Below are 20,537 nucleotides of genomic sequence, written 5' to 3' on the forward strand. Positions count from 1 at the left end.
CAAAATTTCCAAATACTTGACATTTTTATTCATATCATTTTCTCATTCAACAAATACTCAGTGAGCAACTCTTGTGCTTCCTATACTCTTCTAATTATTGGGGATTCAACAAGGACCAAAAGAAGGGAAAACCTATGAACTCAGAAAGTTTGTTGTTTAAGAGCAAGGCTCTGCAAAATAAGCATCCACATAAAAAATGATATAGCATATTAGATGGTGAAACATAAGAAGACAGATAAATCAGGGAAGTGACAGGTATTGATGAGCAAATGGGATGTTTTGTGGTCTTTTTTTTTTTTTTTTTTTTTCTCCTCAGTGGTGAGGCTTCATGGTCATTTCTGTTAGGGGTGTCCAGATCAGATCACACAGAGAGAGGTGATACTTAAGAAAATGTCAGTACAGATGGGTGAACAGGTTGTTAATATCTAGGACAACTTTCTTAGTACAAGAAACTGAAGGTTTCATTCAAGAGACCCTGAAATATGAGCATGCATGACTGCAATATTAAAGAAAAATGCAAAAAGACCAATTTTGTGCTCCCTGGGAGATTACTGGAAAACTACATCTAAGAAACAATTGGTTGGATAGAAGAGGACAAAATAGGTCACTGTACTTAGTTTATCTTTTACTATGAGTGAAATGAAGTTTCATGAGTTTGACAGAAGAATAACATGATGTGACTTAAGTTACTAAGATTGTTTTGGCCAATGTGCTGAAAATAAGCATGTAGTGGGAATGCAAAAGTAAACACAAGATGGAAGGTTAAGAGAATATTTCAAGAGCTTTGGAAAGAAATGATGGTGGCTCAGACAGGCATAGTATGGGCTTGCTCAATGGGTAAGGGAAAAAAATTTGAGTATACAATAGGCAATATTCTAGAAGGAAATCTATGTGCATAATATTTTATGCTAATATATATATGTAAGAACTAAAAAAACACATGGTCTTATAAGTAATCGCAACTTTTACTTTTTGAATAAATCTTCTGATGGTACAATAGTGTCTTTTTATTTAGGGGTGATTATATTGTTTTGTTATTGTTTGTTTTTAAATATAAAATGCTTCCAAATTTGCATGTCATCCTTGTATAGGAGCCATGCTAATCTTCTCTGCATCTATCCAATTTTAGTTTTTGTGCTGTTCAAGCAAGCAGAGTGGTGGCTATATTGTTAGCATTACAACTGGCTTTGTTCTGTCTCTAGGCCATTCCTATCCTATAATATAAGCTGTAATAATTCATACAAAATCTCACTTCTAATTAAAAATTTAAGGTGAGAGAAAATATGTGTGTGTGTAGGATTTAACCAAGACCCATATAATTCAATTTCTCCTCATATAATTATTAAAAATCAAATATAAAATCATTTTCATCAGTTTTACTTATAAGACTTTGTTTTTGCCAATATCCTATACAGACCAAATGTTATTAAAAAAAATCATTCTACCTATTACATTACCAAAAAACACACTTTTTAGATATTTTATATAGATTTTTAGAAAAGAATGGATAATTTATATTACTTTAGAAGAGAGTAACTTCACCCCCCGCCCCCAGATAACCATGCCCTCTTCTTAATAAAATATGTTAGATGGTAACTTATCTGTTTGACACTACTACTCCTACTCGAGGCTGGGAAAATTGCTTCTCATAATATGCCACCTATACTGTTCTAGGTGAGACTTAAGAAAGGAAAGTGGTAATATTTAGAAGACAGAAAGGAAGCAGTGATCATTACTCGGTAGGTTGTGGTATACAGGCATGGTGATAAATAGAGGCAGCTGCAATATGTTTCCTCTGATTTTAGAGTTGACCAGAAACAGCACAAAACCTGCTACTTAGAGCTTTAAGAGTGACAGTTCCCTTAGAAGCAGTGGTTTTCACAGTGAAGCGATTTTTCAAAGTGGCTTCTTAAAGCTTTCTTAAAGGTTCTTGATCTTTTGGCATTGTGATGCCCCCAGATATGGTTTTCTTTTTAAAATTCCCCTGGCTATTCGGGGATTTCTGATTCCACACAACTGCTGGGGATTTACCCCAAAGATACAGATGCAATGAAACGCCGGGACACCTGCACCCCCATGTTTATAGCAGCAATGGTCACAATAGCCAAACTGTGGAAGGAGCCTCGGTGTCCATCGAAAGATGAATGGATAAAGAAGATGTGGTTTATGTATACAATGGAACATTCCTCAGCCATTAGAAACGACAAATACCCACCATTTGCTTCAACGTGGATGGAACTGGAGGGTATTATGCTGAGTGAAGTAAGTCAGTCGGAGAAGGACAAACATTATATGTTCTCATTCACGTGGGGAATATAAATAATAGTGAAAGGGAATATAAGGGAAGGGAGAAGAAATGTGTGGGAAATATCAGAAAGGGAGACAGAACGTAAAGACTGCTAACTCTGGGAAATGAACTAGGGGTGGTGGAAGGGGAGGAGGGCGGGGGGTGGGAGTGATTGGGTGATGGGCACCGGGGGTTATTCTGTATGTTGGTAAATTGAACACCAATAAAAGAAGAAAAAAGAAAAGAAAAGAAAAGAAAAGAAAAGAAAAGAAAAGAAAAGAAAAGAAAAGAAAAGAAAAGAAAAGAAAAGAAAAGAAAAGAAAAGAAAAGAAAAGAAAAGAAAAGAAAAGAAAAGAAAAGAAAAGAAAAGAAAAGAAAAGAAAAGAAAAGAAAAGAAAGAAAAGAAAGAAAAGAAAAGAAAAGAAAAGAAAAGAAAAGAAAAGAAAAAAAAGAAAAGAAAAGAAGAAACTTTCCATTATAAAAAAAAAAAAAAGGTTCTTGATCTTCACAAGTTTTCTCATGGTTGTATTTCAGCTTCCAGATATGCAAGGTTTTTCAGACTTTCCTGCAAGTTCCAACTTGTCCATCACTACAGACTCTTCAGACAGCTATGGTGACTGTTCCTCTAAATCTCTGACTTCCCTCCATCTGCTCCACCCCATTTCCAGAGGTGCACTTCCCAATTCGTCCTACATTTCAAGAAACTCTAATTTCTACTCTAAATTTCTTGCTCTAACAATACTTTGACTGAGTGACAGGCACAATGATACATCCCTCTGACTTAATCAGCTGATGCGAGAAGGTTTTTTTAACCATTTTGTACTCCATAGGATGTAGATTATAGAAGCTTACATAAAACTGACAACAGGAATTAAAGATGTCATTTACTGACTGGAATATATAATAATTCTTACTGGTGACATTTTCTGAGTTGTTACTATGGATGAGGCATAGAGTTAAAACTCAACGCAAGGCATTATAGTTGATATAGTCAATAATCTCACTTCAAGTGAAGAAATCAAGGCTTAAAGATGGTGAGGTCAAAGAAATGTTGCAAAATATGAATTCAAATAGAATTATTCTAAAACCGAGCTTTGTTATACACATATATGGTGAACTACTTCCCAAGAAATAACCACAAGTAACCTAGTGAGACATAATATCTGGTAGCTTTGAATCCTTCCCTTCACTATTTGTAGCTGAACACCTGGGTATTATTATCTCCTGGCTTCATGTGACATGTTTAGGTTAGCAAAGATTTGGAATGTAGCAAAAAACCTGTGCTATGTAGAGGACATATTTATCTTAAACGTCAAGATGACTCACATTTTTCAGACTCTCTGCCTAGAAAATTAGCTGAAATGAAAAGTAGTGCTCCATACATATAGAATCTTTGATCTTAAGGTGAGTGCAGATTTCCCTTTCCCAATAGAATGAAGCTGAAAGACATAGGTGAAAAGGGAAACCAAGTAAATTCATCTTTTTTCTGGGTTTATTAACCAAAAGTCATAGACTTCTCTTGAAAATGAGCTCACCTTTCCCAATAGATTCTCCCATTCTTATGTCCAGATTATTGCTTAAAGTGCTAAACTGTAGGATTTAGTGACTTTAAAAGAGCTATAAACTTCTGAATATGCCCAATTTGTAGAATGAAATTATCACTAGCAGTAAGAGAATCTGTCTCATTTACTAAATCATATAAATATAAAATCACTAATTATTGGCACTCAAATAAAATGGTCTGTCATATTTATTGGTTAATTATAGATTAAATGAGAAATTACCATCATAAAGCATTTCTACACTTATTAAGGAAGTGTCATTGTGTTAATTCCACAAAGTATATTTATAGGTCTATAGATAAATATAGCAAGATTATAACTACATAATATAACCTGTATTTATGTCTAACCTGTAAAAGAATACTTTTATAGTTCAAAATTGAAGATGTGATGAAGTCATTTTGATAGATTCATTTGATAATTAGCCAACGAAGTTATAAAAAGACATATGAATAATGACTTAGACAATTAATTTCCTTTCTTCAGGAAATAAAATATAGTATTAATATGTGTGTGTCTATTTAAGTCATTTTCCAATACAATAATCTGCTGATAAAATAAACCCAGATTAAATAGATAATATGAACATACTTTAAGAATAAATTATGAATAATGGCACCGATGCAAAAAAATGCTTTTTAAAAGAAATTTAAGATGAAGTTACATATTGTATCTTATCATGACCATATATTTTATTCCATATATGTTTCAAGCCTGTGCTGTATTTGTACTATACCTAAGCCTTTGAATGATATCTGGACTAACCGCTTGGTCATACAGGCCAGTTCTGGATCAAATTAATTGTCTTGAACTGCAACAAAGTCCTTACTTCCACTTGAAAACCATTGTACTTTTCCTTCATCTAACTGCTCTCCCAATTTACTTATTAGTCACTCAAAATCTTTGCTATTCTCCTCAAGTTATCTATCCAGCCCTCTTATCATGCCATTAGGTGACCTCATCTCCTAGCCATCAAGTAATAACTATTTCCAAGTCCTGATCATTTCTACACATTTCTGTACACATTCTTACTATCATAATATCTTTAGTCTCAGATGTGCTGGCTCCTCCTTTTGTTTAAGACACGAAGCCCTTATCCTGAGTTAAAATTCCTATCTCCACCAGAAGACATCACTACCAGAAATGATGTAAATCATTATCCTCTCTCTCAGCTTCTCTTTATCTGGTATCTCTTTTCTATTACCTTACAAACATACAGAAATGTCTTCCAATCCATGTATTTTCCCCATAGTTCGGTTTTCATTTGCCCCCACTTTCTTTCATTACTTCTCCTACTACACTTAACATATTTCAAAAAGAAACTCACCAGGAGAAAATATTTTCAAAGGAAATCATACATACACAAAATTTTAAAATATATATATTTGTAGTAAGAATATTCAAGGAAAAATTAATACAATTGAAGATAGCAAATATCTCAAATTATGATTCAAAAAATAATTCCTTGGGTGCCTGGGTGGCTCAGTTAAGCATCTGATTCTTAACTTCAAGCTCAAGCCATGATCTCAGGATTGTTGAGATTGAGCTCCACTTCAGGTTCTGCACTCAGTAGGAAATCTGCTTGAGATTCTCTCTTCCCCCCCACCCCATACCAGCACAAATGCACTGTCTCAAATAAAAAATCTTAGAGAAAAAAATAAAGAGAAAAATCATTCCTGAAATAAAAGATTCCTGGAAAATATGTACTGAAAGAGTAACCTCTTATTGGAGAAAATTTGCCAGAAAGCCAACAATGAGACATATGATGGTAAAAATCAGTGAATTTTAAAGAGAAAGTAAATTTTCTTTGGCCTCCTGGCAAAAATATCAAGTCAAATATAAAGGAGAGAAAAATCAAATCATTGTCATAATTTTTGACAGCATCCTTTCATACCAGAAGATAATAGTTGAAATTTTAAAAGACATTCAAAGAAAAGGTAAGTCAACGATTTTATATTTATCCACATTTAAAAGCTGCATACAAACGTTTATGAAGAAAGTTGAATCTTCTAAAGATTCTAGATGTCAGGGAATAATGATCTCTTTGAAAAGATTAAAGTAAAATTTGTTTTAAATAATCAGAATGACTAGAGATATATCAACATAAACCTGCAGGTGAAAAGAAACATATCTTTACTTACAGAAGTAGCAAAAAAAATTCTTGCACTGTATTTGAAATAGACTTGATCTAGGGATATTCTCAAGTACGTAAGTAAATGATTAGACACCAAGATATTTACTATTACTGTTACTCCTTCCAAAAACAAAATAAATATTATAGTTGAGAAAAAGTATCAATCTTTTATTCAAAAAGATACAACTTTGGTCAATTGAGTCCTTATTTTAGGATAATCTATAATCTCAGGTAGTTTATACTCATTCATTTGACTATCCACTTGAAATTTTTTATGTCCAGAATGTTTAGACTACCACAAATTTGTAAGGCAAACCTTAAAACTTTCTTCTAACAAAATATTATTAAGTAAAATCTACTATTTGATATTCACTCTCTGGCCAACAGATCTGGCAAAGGTTGACAAAATATATTGAGATGTTAAAAATTCTACATATTTCTGTTCTCCTCCTTCATTATCCTGGATTGCTTCAATTTTTAATCAGTAACTGTAATGTTTATGGCAACAAAAAACAGTGCTTTATGTCTTAATAGGCTAGTTATCCTTTTAGAGGTAATTGTAGGCTATTTTAACAATAATTATAAATCCTATCATATCAAATTAACAAAAAGGTTTTTGTTTTCAAAGATTTTATTTGAGAGTAAGCGGGCCATAGAGTATGAGCAGGGTAGAGGAGCAGATGGAGAAGGAGAAACAGACTCCCTGTTGATTAGGGAGCCCCACACCACTGGATTCCAGGGCCCTGGAATCATGACCTAAGCTGAAAGCAGATATTTAACTAACTGAACCACTTTCTTTGAATTTTTTTTACTTAATTTCAAATTGTAGTTTAGGATAATAATTCCTAAAAGGTTATTTTATTATTTAAAGTTCCAGAAAATATGATCAACTGAATATTTTCATTTCATAGACCCCACATACACATGAACAAGTGCATGTAAAAACTTTTTAAATCTTAGTAATGTGTATGCCCCAATTAATTGTATTATGCCAATATCAATTTTCTGGTTTTGGTACTCTACTATAACCTGGTAAGGAGGGAGGATGGTAAAGGTTATATCTAATAACTCTCTGTACTATTTTTGCAACTTCTTATGAATCTACAATTATTTCAAATTTAGAAGTTAAAAAGTAAAAAAAAAAGTTTAAAAGTAAAATTATTACACCTTGTAAGTTACAACGGAAAACTCTTTTTAAAAATTCAATGTTTTCTTTGAAATGATTCATTCATTTTTGTGTCTATCAATTAAAAAACTCAGAACAAGAAAAAAAATAAGATTTTTGGAGGGCAGCATTATTTCATTCAAGAGAAGCCATATTGAATGTATTCCTCTTTTCAGGTTAAGTTGACTTGGCACCAGCAAGCCCAGTAGTTTGAAGTTTTTTTGTAGCAGGTACAGGTAAACTAGGGTAGCTGCTCACTTTGACCCTATAGACTCTGAAGACCAGAGAAAAGTCCCTTGTTGACCGATAGACCCACTGCATGATCTGCAGGCAAGGCTTGAGGCCCCACAGAGGTAGGCCATCTTCAGAAGTACACAACCTGCTTTAAAATGTATCCCTTGCTCCTGTCTTAATTTTTAAGAGGCAAAGAATGGGAAGGCAGGTGATCTTATTTTGCTTGACTGATCCTGAACCATCACTTTTTCATGTTTAGGAAAAAAAACTTGGGTGCATTTAGTATTGTGACAGGCTCTTAGAAAATGGTTATAGGCTCAAAACTCTTGTGGCACCATCTTGTATAATTTTCCTGCCCACACCCAGGGGCACAGTACTGCACAGGCCTCCCTACCTCTACTAATTTTTTTAAAGAATTCTCCAGTGAAAATAGAAATAAATATTTTATCATCCTTTTTAATAATTTTACACAAAACAATAGCTCACAAAAAAGACAAAATTTTAACAGAAATTCATGTATCTTATCCAATATAATTAGGACAATTTATTTGCATACCTAAATTGAAGAAAAATTTATAGTGTATGTAATAAAATAAGTGAAGTAACTGAATTCTTAATACATAGGGAAATTTCAAGTATTTAACTTTTCTGTCCTATTTTACAATTTTTTTGTCTTGTTTTGCTTTATTTCTTAAGTTTATACTATATGTCAGGCATAGTTTGTTTTATTAATATTATTTTTCCACTGATCCAATAAGTAAATTAAAACAATTTTCAAAAGAGTAGACACCAGTTCAGCTTAACTATGATAACTATGGGCTCATGAAATGCATTCAGGTGGGAAAAATAAAAAGTGCTTCCAAACTGTAATTTGTTTTTAAAGCTTTCTACTCTTGATATTATCTTCAGTTTAAGAAAAGCACCTTATTTTATTTAACAAAGTTGTAAATAGAGGATATTAAACTGAAATATTTTGTATTTTTATTTTCTTTGTGCTTAAACATTCACCATCTTCTAAAGAGTGATTGATTGATTTGTTGAGAGAGAAATGTTTTCTTATCTCTGATGATGTAATAGTTTTTGATTCTCTGAGTAGCAGTATTATTCATGACCTTTCAATAGATCATTTCCTTAAGTAGATTTGTACTTATGATTTATAAGATATGTATATTTTTATTATATAATTTTAATGCCCGTTTCAATCCTTCAGTTCAATTTCCATTAAGATTTCATGTGGTGTTAGTATAATACTTTATCTTACAAAGTGATAAGTGTGTTTTGTTTCTATTAACAATTAGCCCTGCAAGTCAAATAGTTATATAAGATTCAATGTTACAGCATTAAATTTATCTTATAATATGATCTCTATACTTACTTTTAATATTGAGAATGAATAATGTAATGTAAGACCTCTGATTTATAATATAAAAAATGCAATATAAATCTCTGCACAAGTAATACACACAAGCCACTGCATGTTGTTGGGGAAAAGTGTAAACTTGTAATAACTTCTAATTTCTTATGAATGATATGAGTTAAGAATTTATACTTCAATCACATAACCTCTATGTTTTCTCATTTAGAAAAAGTAGAGGTAGTAGCACTTGTCTGGTCTAGCTCACAAAGATTATGTAAGGATCAAATGTGATGACATCAGAAAAAAAATTGAAAAACCTTTTATTTTAATTATACTTGTGGCAGAGTCAGGTAGGGTATGTGATAATTAAGAAAAAGCAAATCATAAAAGAACAACCAATTACTGTGTAACTGAGCATCTTCTAGATGCAAACCATTGAAGTAGGCATGTTAGAAGATGCAACTATTAGATTCAATTTGTTTCAAAAACCTACACTTTAGAATTAATAATACAATTAGAACGGATTCCTTTAATTACTTCATTTACAAACTCTTTATCTTTCTCCAGTGACTTGATTGCTATTTTTTTTGATTGCTATTTATATTGCTTAGTGATAAATGTGTATTTTTATGTTAGTTAAACACGAAACTATAAATAGGTTAGAACTCTGCTTATAATTCCAATTCTCAAACCCTTCCAAAGCTTTCAATTTTTAAAAAGTAAATCTACAGTTATTTATACCTTCTAGTGACTTACACCTGTTAACTCAAGCTCTATTTGAAATATTCTTTATAAAAAACAGTATTCTTTATTTTTCCAATTTTATTTTTTTAAAGATTTATTTATTTATTTATTCATTCATTCATTCCTTCATTCATTCATTCATGAGAAACTCAGAGAGAGAGAGAGAGAGAGAGAGAGAGAGGCAGAGACACAGGAGGAGGGAGAAGCAGGCTCCATGCCGGAGCCCGAGGCGGGACTCGATCCTGAGACTCCAGGATCGCGCCCTGGGCCAAAGGCAGGCGCTAAACCTCTGAGCCACCCAGGGATCCCCTATTTTTCCAATTTTAAAATACCAAACGCTGAACCTAAAACTGCTCCAAAAAATAGCCTTAATAAAAAAAATTTATATATATATCAGATATTAAGTTATCAATTAAGGTTATATTAGATTATCAGAACTACCAATAAACAGGCATAATTTCTACTGATAGTTTGTTCTAAATGCTTCCATGTCCTTTTATATATGTGTGCCTATTGAAAATATTTTTACATAAGTCAAAATCTTATTTCTTACTTGTGGTTTGTGCAAAAAAAGTACAGATGCAAAATTAAGACATGAAATTACTTTTATTCCTACCATCCTGACCTAATTTTTATTTTTTTAAAGATCTTATTTTTAAGTAATCTCTACACCAGTGTGGGGTTCAAACTTACAACCTTAAGATCAAGAGTTGCATGCTTTTCTGGCATCCCCTGACTTAATTTTTAATGCCTGAAAATATAGATAAAACTTAAAACATCATATTTATTAGGAAATATTATTTCCTGGCCTATCTGATTTATAAAATTGTTATTATCTTCCCCAAGTAATAAACATAATCTTCCAATGAGATCAGAATAACCACATACCAGCCTATAATATAAATGTGCCATGTTTAATCCAACCAAACACCAAATTAACCAAGTAAAATACTTACAGCTAACAAACATTTGCAAAACTTATTTAGCCTCAAGTAATAAAAAGTACAATTAGGACTAAAATGCTGCTATTTTGCTTCTGCTACCTTTGAAGAAAATATGCAATTTTTAAGTGTCTCAAGTGTCTCCCTTATTTACGACCTTTATTTTTTTGGTTGAACTTTATAGATACTGTATGTTTAATTTGATTTATCTAACTTCCTAGAAATTTAAAGTCTCAGTTTCAAAACAATAATAGACAATAATATGTGATGAAGTATATAGTGACAATGATCTGTTGTGTTTCCCAGTCTACAAAGTGTTTTAAATACACTATCCTGTTTCATCATTTATGTCTTGCTAAGAGTTATTGTTATCCTACAAAGTGATATCATGTTTAGAAAGATTGTATGGTTTTTATTCAATAACACATAGTAAGGACACCTGGGTGGCTCAGCAATTGAGCATCTGCCTTTGGTTCAGGGCACGATCCTGGAGTCTCAGGATTGAGTCCCACATCAGGCTTCCTGCTGGAGCCTGCTTCTCTCTCTGCCTATGTCTCTGCCTCTCTGTGTCTCTCATATATAAATAAAAATAAAATCTTAAATAATTAATAATAATAATACATGGTGTTCTGGGATCACAGCAGAAAAATCAACAACCTAGTGGCCTCTAAAATCTATTATTTATCTCTCTAGTAACACAGAATTTGGCCAAAGAAAAAACAAACATACATATTAAATAAAATGACCTTATTAAGGGCAATGGGTCATATAGGGTAAAATAATATTTTTAGATTTTTTTACATTTATTTAATGTATACTAAAGCCATAAAAAGTCTCTATGTTTAATATTACATGAGCAGAACAACAACATCAAAATTTTGACCCATATTTTAAAGATATTTAGGAATTTGAAAGGAATTACAGTGGAGGTTCTGAAGACAGGATTAACAAAGAGAAGTTTGGACTAATTCAAAAAAATATATGTACTCCTTTTTTTTTAATATATGTACTCCTATGTTTGCTGCAGCATTATTTATAATAGCCAAGCGATGGAAACAGCCTTAAGCATCCACTGCTAGCTAGGTGAATGTATAAAGAAGATGTGGGGTGTATATGTGTGTATGTATATATATTTCTATGGAATAGTTCTCAGCCACAAAAAGGATGAGTTATTTCCATTTGTGACTGCATGAATGGGCCTAGAAAGTATCATGCTAAGTGAAAAAGTCAGATGGAGAAAGACAAATACACAATTTCATTTATATGTGGAATTTAAAAAACAAAACAAAAAGTAGAGTCAGACCTATAAACACAGAGAATAGCTACGATTGCCAGAGAGAAGCAAATTTTCGTTGGGCAAAATGGGTGAAATGGAGTGGGGAATGGAGGCTTCCAGTTACAATAATGAGTAAATCATGAGAATAAAAGGTATAGCATGTTGAGGAGGAATGGATTGGGGGAAGAAGTCTAGCAAATCTGGACAAATCAACACTACAATGCAAAACCTAATGGGCTAAGATTTGAGAATTAGGCAATACAGGGACAGAAGAGGGGGAGCCTGAAAATTTTAATCTTTTGATTTGGTGCAACATTACTGTACAAAATTATGCCTGGCAATATAATACTGTATATGTTAGTCAGAAAAGATAAAGATAACTATGAATATTTGTATTTGCAGGTCTTGATCCATACCTATATATGTATGATGGGCTTAGTTACCTTTTCTGTTATTTGCACAGCGGAATTGTAAAGGGATTATTGTCCTCCTGTACTGAGAAATTCTGAAATGATTTGTACATGAGCAGAAAGAGCATTTTCTCCCCCAGCACTGGGGACTATCATTAGTTTCAATAGTTTTAAAGGACATTTTTTTTTCCTTTTTTTCACCATTTCAACAAATGTCAAGAAAAAGGTGTTTCAGCTTTTACCCATCAAGTAAGTACTCAACACATTGTCATTACAGCTGGTGACACTGTGAATACCTGAAGAACAAAGCTGAATACAAATAACATCTAATGATTCACATTTATTAAAATGATTCCATCAGCCTTTTCTTTATTTTACCCAAGAACTCCTTCTACTGTTCAGAAAAAAAAAAACAAAAACCTGACAGTGTAGATAATAGCAATCACATGTCAGTATTCTAGAAAGCCACTTCTTTCAGCTTCTTAAAGAGAAAACCTGCCATTCTAGGAAGCATAACTGCCGTTGTGGTGTGTGGTTTTTTGTAGGTTGGAAGATAGTTGTGTCATGTGATTTGGACCTCAGGAGCAGTGTAGAGTTGATCTCAAGAGAAAGAGTTGAGAGGTGCTAGGACCACCTGTGAATGGTTTTGTGTATGCTTGTAAGCTTTTTATCTCATTAATTTTCACGATTAGCCCCAGGATTAGTTTGACTTGTAAAAGTCCTGAACTAAAAAGTTCCTTTTGAAATAACAATGTCTTTGTGGTTTTTTTCCCCCGTCTCATTTTAAAGGCTAGATTATTCCCAACTACCATTCATTAATGATTAATGAGCAATAATTAATTATTAATTACTGGGAGGAAAGATTACATGAATTTGCCTTGGGCTTGACAAGCTGTCAAGGATTCCTGCCAAGGCTGCCAGGCTTAGCAAGTTCCAGAGAAGTTATGACACTGAACACTGAAAGTTAAGGGACATTTCTCAGAACTGGAGAAAAAGCATGTGGATGACAACAACAACAAACTTCCCCTAAGTTTGTCTTTGTCTCTTGCATGGGAAAAGGAACAGAAGAATGATTTGTTATTGTTCTTCCCTGTTAAAAAGAGTCATATTAACTGCATATCTTGTAAGAATTGCATGCAACAAACAGTGCCCACAAGGACGTGATTTCTAAGAGGAATAACCAGAAAAGGATCATTAATTATTCTTATTTTAAAATATTTTCTAGTAAATGAAAATAAATGTTTCTGCAAATAATACATTTAAGGCTATATTTAGATATGAAAAATCTCAAGCAGACTGATGATGAGTGTGTCTAAGACACAGGCAGATTTGGGGCTCTGGTACATTAGTCACACTTTAAAATTTAATCTCTATATTCAAGATATGCTCAACTGAATAGAAAATGAGATATTTTGCTATTCTGAGTAGGAGGAGTTCTCTTTATCTTTTAAGATTTTTAATGGTAACAAAATATGTATCTTCAATTATTTAAAAGATGCATTTTTGAACTGTATTTTATATAATTGTGAGGAAATTCATGCAGATCACAGCAAAATATCCTAGTTCATCTTGTTCATAGCTCTTTAGCATAAGAGATGCTTTATTATGAGTTGTAAATGTTTACCAAACTAATGCACAAATCAATATTTCTAGAATAGGTTTATTCCTGTATCCCTAAATTCGCCATATAGTTAGCATACTATTCATTTTCTTATTCTTAAAGACAGAAGACTAACACTTGTGCTTTCTCTACATAGGAAATGTAACAAAAAGTATTTTAACATATTACAAGTATTAATGTTTTATACTCATGGGCCATTTGTATAATACTTAATGGGAATAATGCTGAAAGTCCCAGAAAGACCAATCATAAACAATTATGAGTTTTGGCCAGCCTGGGGGGTTCAGCGGTTTAACACCACCTTCGGCCCAGGGCATGATCCTGGAGACCCACGATCGAGTCCCACATCAGGCTCCCTGCATGGAGCCTGCTTCTCCCTCTGCCTGTGTCTCTGCCTCTCTCTCTCTCTCTCTCTCTCTCTCTCTTTCTCACAAATAAAAAAAATCTTTAAAAAAATCAAGTATGTGTTTTATTTAATAATCATATAGATGTTATATTTAAATGGTGTCTGTGTAGCATTTACTTTCATTGAGATGGGCAAAGTAAATATAATTTTTCAAGAGGAAAATTCATAAAAACTAGCATAAAAATATTACACTAATTTCTTGCCATCCCCATCAATTTCCAAAACTCTTAAACTTATGTTTATCATGACCTCTCATTAGACCTGCAAATTTAAACTATGCTCCTACAACACTTTATTTTTTATTTTTTATTTATTTATTTATTTTTTGGCCCTTGAGTATTTCCTACTGTTTTCATTATCTTTATATTTTAAGATTTCTTTTCATGCCTTTTATTTTATTAATCCATATATAATGAATGTGGTTCAACCTTATAATGAGTTAGTATAAAAGATCTCATCTTCTGGGACTTTTGTGTATCTTTGGTAAATGTCAAAAGGCGATATAGTCCTTTGGCCAGCTAATTTGATAATAATGCAGTAATGTGATTGCCATATGTGATGTGGGGCTGTTGAGCTCAAGAGTCAAAAAAAATTTTGAGACATTTTATGGTGCAATAATGTGGTTTCATTGTAGCATGGGGACTGGATCCACGGGCAAAAAAAAGCTACTCTTGTGATTGTGAGGAGTAACCGATTATATTTTCCAGTTTGTGGAGGTAGGGGTAGGTGTAGAGATAAACCTATATTTTTCTAAGGAATTTCTGTCTGCTGAAAGTAGGGTCTACAGGACCTTGGGGGACTGGTTATTGTTAAAGTTGCTTTTAGACTTTACTGAAATATCTGCACTATGGCAGCCATGAGTTCTGTGAGAAACGTCACGCTCTGCATGTCTCAGGTATTTATCAGTGGGCTGTAAGTTGTAAGGAGATTTAATTTTAGCTATATTTATTTTGGCTTTATTCTCCTCATCATAGAGGCCTGCCCAACTGTGACCCATTTGAATAGCAAAGCTTTGAGGTCCTTTGGCTATCCTTGAACTTCCTGTTATAGAACTGTTAAAACCAAATGATAAATTTTTGTCAAGATGCACAATTTGGGTTCATTTTCAGAATCTCCTGTATCAACTCTGAAGACCATTCTTCTATCTGATCTGGTTAAGGCCTCTTTGTCTTTCAAAAATCAAGAACCGAGAAATCTAATTTCTAACATACATTGCAGTTGGGAACTGATAAGATCTGGATACTGTCCTTAAGAACGAGAGTCTGAGCACTGTCATCAGTCTTTCAGTTACTAGACACCTGGTACGAGGTCCTTGGATGTGAAAAAACAGCTTGCCTATCTGAATGTCTGAGATCCAGGCGCCCCAATACAAATTTAGGTAATAACCTTGAGCAAGATGATTTATTGAACAAGTAAGATTAGATTGAAAAATTTGTTTAAAAGGAGCTAAATATCTTTTCCTTGAATATATCAGAATATAAAATACAATACTGTATACATTTAATTTTTATGAGGCATGGAGATTTTTCCCAGACATAAACCGATTTTTAAAGTCCTGTAGTTTCCCACTTTAGCATCATGGGTCAGAGAAATTACCAGTCTTCCTACAAAACATTTAAAGTCATGAGAACAGGGGCACCTGGGTGGCTTAGTGGTTGAGTGTCTGCCTTCCGCTCAGGGCATGATCCTGGAGTCCTGGGATCGAGTCCCTCATCGGGTACCCCACAGGGAGCCTATTTCTTCCTCTGCCTATGTCTCTGCCTCTCTGTGTCTCTCATGAATAAATAAAATCTTTAAAAATAAATAAATAGTCATGAGAACAGACACACAGCTTTACAAGTAAATTGATTTACAAAAACCTCTATATCAAACTGATTGTTTCTGGTTAATGTAGCTACTTCAAGAGCTCTCTGTGCAAAACATTTATAGCTATCCCCATAACAAACTTACATACAGGAATTGTGCTGCCTTAAAATATAAACAAATATGATTTCCGACATCCTTCAATCACTTTATGATCTTGAGTTAATATTTGGAGTTAACAAATGGTCTTTAGTTTGATGAAAAATATTTAAAGAAACTTAAAATCATAGAAAAAGAAAAAAAAATAAGTCACTAAGCAGTGACTTTACTCGCTTCCATAGATTGTCTATATATTGAAATAAATGGCTTTCCTTGTACTATAAATATAAGGTTAAAATTTTTTAAAGATTTTATTTATTTATTCATGAGAGACACACAGAGAGAGAGGCAGAGACACAGGCAGAGGACGAAGCAGGATCCATGCAGGGAACCCGACGTAGGACTCGATCCCAGGACTCCAGGATCACGTCCTGAGCTGAAGGCAGACGCTTAGCTGCTGAGCCACCCAGGCACATCCCAATATAAGGTTAATTATATTTTGAAACTAAGCTTCAGGGACTTGGATAACATTGTCCTCTAACTATATATATATATATATATATATATATATATATATATATATATATATATTAGTATATGTAAATATGCATGTAGATATGCGTTAAATGTATGCACTTTTACATGTGGGTTCAAAATGTTTATGTAAAAGCTTATTAAAGTTAATAGTTTTGGGGATCCCTGGGTGGCTCAGCCATAGTGAAAAGTTATTATTACCTCATTGAAGTAATACCTCACACCCGTTAGGATACCCATATCCTGTTGGAAGAGAACGTAAAGTGGTACACATGCAATGGAAAACAGTATAGCGGTTCCTCAAAAATTTAAAAGAATTTTAAATTCTTTTAGAATTTAGAATAGAATTACCTACCCTATGATCCATCAATTTCACTTCTGAGTATTTATAAAACAAAAAACTGAAAGCAAGATCTCGAAGAAATATTTGTACACTCATGATCATAGCAGCGTTATTTGCAATAGCCAAACAGCTGAAAGCAACCCAAGTATCTAGCAACAGATGAATAAACACAAAGTGATATATTCATACAGTAGAACATTATTGTCTTAAAAGGAGGAAAACGGACACATACAACTAATAGATGACCTTACAGACATTAGGCAAAGTGAAATAAGCCATTCGCAAAAAGACAAATATCACATGATTCCACTTATATGCAGTACCTACAATAGGTAAATTTATAGACAGAAAGTAGAATGGTGGTTGCCAAGGTTGTAGTAGTTGAGAATGTGTAGCTGTTATTTATTGGATATAGAGTTTCAGATTTGCAAGATGATGTAGTTCTGGAGATCTGTTTTATAATTATATGAATACACAAGATTATTGAATTATATACTTAAAACAGGATGATAAATTTTATGTTATGTTAATTTACCACGATCCTTAAAAAGTTTTTATCTTCTATGTAATCTGCCCAGAGAGTATAGGTTTCTTTTCTCATTAAATCTGATTTCAAAAGCCATTGACTTTAAGTTGATATTTGTCATGCCTTTAAATTACTTTTGAAAAATCTGAAGAGAAGTTTCTCACATCTACAGAAGCTGATGCTACTTTTAATGAGGCTAAACCATTCACTTGTGCTCCAACCTTTTTGTTTCTTTTACCTTAATCTACATTCAGAAAAATAAAGTTGCTGATGTGTTAACACCAAAAGTAATTATTGTTTTCCCAAATGGCCAAAACATGAATGGCTTAATCCTTTTGCTCGTAAACTCTAGCTTGGCACTCAAAAGTAAGAATAAAATTAGAAAGATTTGGGTATATTTCCTAAGTCTTATTTAGCCATGCTATTTATTTAATCCAAAATGTGATACAGTATTTCGGTGAAAAAGAGAAACTCAGCCCCGGTGGCGCAGCGGTTTAGCGCCGCCTGCAGCCCAGGGTGTGATCCTGGAGACCCGGATCGAGTCCCACATCAGGCTCCCTGCATGGTGCCTGCTTCTCCCTCTGCCTGTGTCTCTGTCTCTCTCTCTAGCTGTGTCTCTATGAATAAATAAATAAAATCTTAAAAAAAAAAGAAAAGAAAAAGAGAAACTCTCCTATAAAAGAGTCAGTTTACTAAAAAAAAAAAAAAAAAAAAAAAAAAGGGAGATTCTGTAAGGACCTCACTAAATCTACTTACTAAGTATGTTAAAAAAATAGATATTAATGACAGCAACATGGGTGTCTACTCTTCTCTAAACTGGTGTTAAGGGTTGATCTAGAAAAAAAATCATCCCATTTTTGTTTTTGTTCTCCCCTCCCACCCCCCTACCTTGCCACCCCACAGACAGTTTCTGTTCTCTCATCTTATGTCACTTTATCTTCTCTCATGGGATTTCTTCAGGGAAAATATCAAAAGCCAGTATCTCAGAGAAAAGGACTGTAGAAAGTGCCCTTGATTATTAACATTGCAAAGAATAGATACCTGGTATAAGTTAATGTTGCCACCATGAACAATAGCCATATTAATTACTGAAGCAAAACACTGAGCCAAGATCTCCAGAGCTCCTTTCCAAAAGTAGGTGACTTAGTGAAAAGAGAATAAAACACAAGATCCAGTGGATTTGGATTAATCACAGGAATGAATTAAACTAATCAGGGAAAATTATTTGTGATCCTTTATTTTGAAATATTATTTTTTTAAAAAATATTTTTGCTATATGGTATAGTTTCCATCATCTATTTTTCTAGAAACTGGATTTTCTTCAGATTTTAAGGACTCCACTCTTTACAGGGGCTTTAACAGAGGTAGTGGGGCACCATCTGAAGGTCTAAAACAGGAGGAGGGTATTGGTTCCAATGACAGTGCTGTCAATAACACAACTCATGATGTAAAGTGGTGTTTCACATACAGCTTGGGAATCATTGAAGCATCAATGACACTCATTTTGGAGTGTCCCTGAAAGCTGTGGCCTCTACTGTGTTTCAAACAATGAAATTCTTAATGGCTTTTCCTTGGGCCAGCAGAAGCCCTTTCTGCCATGACCACTGTACTTTCCTTTCTTTGTCATCTTGGAAGCAAGGACCCAAGAAAAGGTGAGATACTATTTTTTAATACTCTATTTTCTCATGGGCACTTGGGGAAAAAAATTTATTTCGTATTTATCTCCTGACTCAATTTAGCAGATACCGTCTGTGAAAACTGTAATGAAACCCTCTCTGGATGGCATCTAGTTTTAACAAATCCCTCAGGATTTATAAAATGTTTGCAGGAAACCTTAATGTAGATTTAAAAATAAGAAAACATTTAGAGAATGTAAAGAAATAATTACTCTATTGAATATAGCATTAATTGACTAGTTTTAACTGCCAACCCCTCAGAACAATAACCAATATTATACACAAAGCTTTTAATGAGACCCTTTATTTCATAATATGGTTATTTACATATGTTCAGAAAATATATCTTCATTGTCTCTATCATTCTGGATTATTATAGGGCCCTAGCCTTAGAGGTGGTAAAAAATATATATATATTAACCCCTGCTTTATAAAGCCCCAGGATAAAAGTCAACTTTTTATCCTTAATATCTTATGACTTTATTCTTACTAACAATACAAGGTATGTTAATTAACATGTGTTACATCTATGTAAATAAACTAGTCAAACATAAAACAGACACAATCTATTGTCATAAATTCACAGACTACCTGAAGTAGTCACTGCTGAATTAGTATAGTACTATCAAATGTACAAATATTGTTTGTAATTTTGATTTTACATGTATGTTATTCATTGAATCCATGTTTAATTGCCACCGCCATAAAAATACAGTGAAAAAAGGGTAAATAAGCCAGAAATCACCTATATAACAGTATAAAAACACAACAAACCCACTCTATTTGTGATCAGAATGTTTAGATATTATTTAAGATCCCAGGTTTCACTGTTGAGGAGAAAACAAATCGTGGGGGGAAAAGGCAAACGTGAATGTGTGACCTTTTTTGTCATGCTGTAGCATTTTCTATCAACCCCAGCAAAGGGTTTTATTCTCAAGAAATTTAACTCCTTTTTTCAATACTTACTTATTATAAGGCAAGTGTTCTAAACTATTGCAAGATCAATATTAATTTAAGAAGGCTCCAAAAAATAGGTTTATTCTTTTCTTAATACAAAAGATAATCAAGAAACTAAGTTTTCATTGTCCATAATACATTCTCCAGGTTTATAGCTAAATTAGCTTTTGGAGAAAATTATCTATCCAGTCTTTCCCATTTCTACACATTTTGAGAAGAAAACCTTTATACCAGATTATCTTTTCCAGGGAGTTGTATACAAACTGAGTTGGAAGACAGAGATATTTCCTTCTGGAGTATGGGAGGAGGAGCCTAACTTAGATAAGCACCAATTACAAATACAGCTGGCCAGATCACATTGACCACTTCCAGCTAACACTCTGCAATACTTTCCCACTTACTCACCAAGGCTCCTAAAAATTCTCTCCCTCCCTTTTTCTTTCAGTGCAGTTGAGCTCTATC

At 33.3% G+C, this 20,537-nt stretch overlaps 1 non-coding gene across 1 annotated transcript; it reads right to left on the reverse strand.

Annotated features, from left to right (window-relative positions):
* Positions 1-1,047: 1,047 nt before the first annotated feature.
* LOC140608495 (U6 spliceosomal RNA) lies at positions 1,048-1,149 on the reverse strand. The gene has a single exon (XR_012010518.1). It is a non-coding gene; the product is annotated as a U6 spliceosomal RNA (small nuclear RNA).
* Between the last annotated feature and the right edge of the window lie 19,388 nt (positions 1,150-20,537).

Source organism: Canis lupus, chromosome 17, assembly GCF_048164855.1.
Source record: "Canis lupus baileyi chromosome 17, mCanLup2.hap1, whole genome shotgun sequence".
Lineage (NCBI taxonomy): Eukaryota > Metazoa > Chordata > Mammalia > Carnivora > Canidae > Canis > Canis lupus.